This window comes from Bos taurus, chromosome 26, assembly GCF_002263795.3.
Source record: "Bos taurus isolate L1 Dominette 01449 registration number 42190680 breed Hereford chromosome 26, ARS-UCD2.0, whole genome shotgun sequence".
NCBI lineage: Eukaryota > Metazoa > Chordata > Mammalia > Artiodactyla > Bovidae > Bos > Bos taurus.
The window spans coordinates 11971727-11975792 of NC_037353.1; the positions used below are offsets into that span (position 1 = coordinate 11971727).

Genomic DNA, 4066 nt, shown 5'->3' on the forward strand with positions numbered 1-4066 from the left:
CCTCCTTCAATCCCTTGCTCCTTGGTAAGGTCATCTCCATCTATCCCATCTGTAATGGCATCTTTCCAGACAACAAGACCCCCTACCCACACACACATCCTATATTTTTCTCCATTACCTTTATCTTCTTCTAAAGAAACTGTAAAACATTCTTATTTGACCTGCTTAGTCCCTCTCCTCTAGACTATAATATCCATGAAGGCAGAGATTTGTGTCTATTTTGCTCAATGCTATACCCACTAGCTTCCAGAGTGGTGTCATAGTCAACATTCAGATATTTGTTGAAAGAATCTCATTTAATCTTCACAAGGCAACATTCGATGACTAGCTCAAAGGGGTGGTGTATTAGCTTTCATAAGGTTACAAAAATCATTTCATTGATAGATTAAAATCTTGTATTGATCAAGGCAATAAATACCCACAAGATAAATCCAAATGTTGTATTAATAAATTTTGACAGTTTTTCTATCTCATGAAATGAAAATCAATGACATAATTTATAAAAGTAATTTTTTAGCTATTAATCATATATTATTTGCAGTGTGACAATAGTTATGTCCATTGATTTGGTTTCAATTTGAAATTCAAAAAGAGTATTAAAAGGTTCTCTGTGGGATTCAACTTCTTAAAAATTGCTATCTCTCCTCTTCTGACATTATGGTATAAACTGTACCTTTTAATGAATTATATATTCAAATATAAAGAGAAATTTGGTCTTCAGAATATGATTCATTTTGCTGCCATTTAAGTATAAAAAGAGTCGGACACAACTGAGCAACTTCACTTTCACTTTCATGCATTGGAGAAGGAAATGGCAACCCGCTCCAGTGTTCCTGCCTGGAGAATCCCAGGGACGGTGGAGCCTGATGGGCTGCCGTCTGTGGGGTCGCACAGAGTCGGACACGACTGAAGCAGCTTAGCAGCAGCAAGTATAAAAAACAAAATGCAAGCAGAGAGATTTTGTTGTTGGTGTTGTCTGTTCTTCAACTCTAAGAGATAAAAATGCAAAAGTAAAAGAAGCACAGCTAGCCAGACAGATATGTCTTCTTGCTAAAACCACGGTGTTTAAACTTCCCATTCTTGGTACTTATTTTAACTTGGTACCTTTTGCCAGAAGCATCTAAGGCTATGGGATGCCTGGGAAGATGCAGTGAGCTTTTTCTGGAGCTGGGGAGGGCCTGAGAAGAGGTGATTAAGTTAAAATGAGGTCACTAGTATGGACCTTAATTCACTATAACTGCTATCCTTATGAGAAAAGGAATTTGTGACAGACAGATAGAAAGGGAAGATCAAATGAGAACACAAGAAGCCAGCCATCTACAGCCAAGGGAAGAGGCTTCAGAAGAAACCAGTCCTGCTGATACCTTCATCTTACTTGTAGTTCCAGACTGTGAAAACAAATCCCTGTTGTTTAAGCTACCCAGCCTGTGGTCCTATGTTACAGCAGCCCTACAGACTAATATACTGTATCTTCATCTTTCTCTCCCCGTGGAAGAAGGGGATACATTAGACTCAGTACCTTTTTCTTTCTCGAAGAATGAGTCCAAATCTTTCTGCCATTATGTAGGGTCAGTAGTCACTGGCCTGAAGGTTGCTAAGTCACTGAATCTGCAGTGTACTTGATGCTTCTTTTTGCACATTTAAAAAAATTAGAGTATAGCTGCTTTTACAATGTTGCATTAATTTCTGCTGTATAGCAAAGTGAATCAGCCGCATGAATACATATAACCCCACTGCCTTGGATTTTCTTCCCATTTCAGTCACCACAGAGCACTGAGTAGAGTTTCCCATGACCTATAGTAGGTTTTCATTAGGTATTTTATACATGCATGTGCGCATGCTCAGTCGCGTCTCTTGTAACTCCATGGACTGTAGCCTACCAGGACATAGTAGTATATATATGCCAACCCCAATCTTCCAGTGCACGCCACCCTCCCTTCCCCGCTTGGTACCCATACATTTGTTCTCTATGTGTATGTCTCTATTTCTGCTTTCAAATAAGATCATCTATACCATTTTTCCAGATTTCACACACATGTGTTAATATATGATATTTATTTTTCAGACTTCTTTAATGCTTCCAGGATAAGGAATAGGGGCAGGTGACCGCAGTGAAGCTGCTTGCTCTGGGGAGAACACACAAGACTCCTGAGGGCTGAGTGGATGCGGTCCAACTCCAAGCTGGCTTCCCCGAGGAGGGCCTCCCACTAGAGCAAGAGGACCCCAGTGGCAGGAGACTCGGGGAAATTTGCCACTGTCAACTCACTCATGCCAGGGAACAGCCCAGGAAAATGCTTCTCCCGGAGCAAGTTATAGGAGACATGCCCTCAGTATTTCAGACTTAGGTGGCACAGGGGACCAATAGTCAGTTTAAAATACACATAAAAGCAGTAAAAGCTAATCAGCAGAAACCTCAGTGTAATATGTTAGGAGACCAGGGAGGGGAACTCTTTTGCCTGTAATGATAGCAGAGTCCGACAGGAAGAAGACTGGCTCTTCTCCATTCCCGTCAAGGACTTGGACAATGAAAAGCCATGGAATTTTCGTCTACTACAGCCCTCCCGACTTCCTTGTCCTCCCTATAATAGAATTCTCCTGCCTTGGCCATTTGGGGATCTGCATGATGCTCATGTTGGATAAGAATCTGCCTGCAATGCAAGAGATGCAGGAGACGAGGATTCGATTCTTGAGTCAGGAAGATCCCCCTGGAGGAGGGCATGGCAACCCACTTCAGTAGTCTTGCCTGGAGAATCCTATGGACAGAGGAGCCTAGTGTGTTACAGTCCATAGGGTCGCAAAGGGTCGGACACGACTCAAGTGACTGAGTGTGTGCATGCACACATGCGTGCACACCGTGGTGGCAGACCCTGAGTTGCAATTCCCTGCTGATCTCACATTAATTCATCTTTGCTAGAGAAATATCTGAGTGTCTGTTTTGGTTCAATAAAGCCACAGCAACCCACTGAAAGGTGAAGGTGAACTTGGAACTGCTGCCATATATGTAGTCAGTGACAGTGTTTTCCCTCCTTCCATCACCAGGAGAGAGGATTTGAAGGTGCAGATTATATCCTACTAGTGATTCTGACAGCAATTCTGATGTGAAAGGGGTTTTCTCTACCACAAGATATTCTCCAACATCAGCTGGGAGGCCTACAATTCAGGTTAACTCTGACAATATCTGGAGAGAGCATCAGATCCCCCAGGATAAGGGCTCCTGCAAGGCAGCACCCCCTCACCCTCCTTGAGATACCAATTGCAAGTCCAAGTGGTCTCCTGTGCTTCTAACTAACCAACTGTAAAGGTTCCTATGACCCCCTTCTTGTATTAGGAGGAAACACTGAGAAACAGTCTATCCTGGCCAGACACCATAGTAACCATTTTTGTGAGTTATTTTACAACACGAGGTCCTAGTAAGGAATATGGAACTAACAAGCCATCTCCAAATGGAAGAATTCTGGGAAAGGTCAAAAAGATGCCACATGTCGTACCACCTCCCAGAATCCTTCTTACTGGCATCCATCTTGGCTGAGCAATGCGTGTGCCACCAGGAAGGACTGGCCACCAGGAAGGATTGGCCACCAGGGAGGACTGGTCAGAATGATTGGCCAGAGGCAACCCAGAAACTAATTCCATCACTATAAAACCAGAGACTGCAAGCCACAGGGCAGAGCAGTCCTCCTGGGTTCCCCTACCCTCCTGATCTCCACCCAGGTGTGCCTTCCCAATAAAGTATCTTGCTTTATCAGCACGTGTGCTTCCTCAGACAATTCATTTCTGAGTGTTAGACAAGAGCCCATCTAGGGCCCCACTTCCTGCAACACTTGGGTTTGATTAATTTGCTAGAGCAGCTCAGAGAACTCAGAGAGAGAAACAGTTTACTTTACAACCAGATGGAGGAGATGCATAGAGCAGGGTCTGGGGAAAGGACATGACCCTTCCCAAATCTTCACATGTTCGCCAACCTGCGTCCTTAGGGTGGAACCTGGAAACTTCTCGAAGCCTGTCCTCTTGGATTTTTAGGGAGCTTCATTAAACAGGCATGACCAATGAAATCATTGTCCATTGG

The 4066-nt window shown here is 43.6% G+C and overlaps 1 non-coding gene across 1 annotated transcript; it reads left to right on the forward strand.

The window, feature by feature from the left end:
• The first annotated feature begins 2865 nt into the window (after positions 1–2865).
• On the forward strand, positions 2866–2951 carry MIR2895 (microRNA mir-2895). Its single transcript, NR_036362.1, has one exon. It is a non-coding gene; the product is annotated as a microRNA mir-2895 (primary transcript).
• Positions 2952–4066: the final 1115 nt, after the last annotated feature.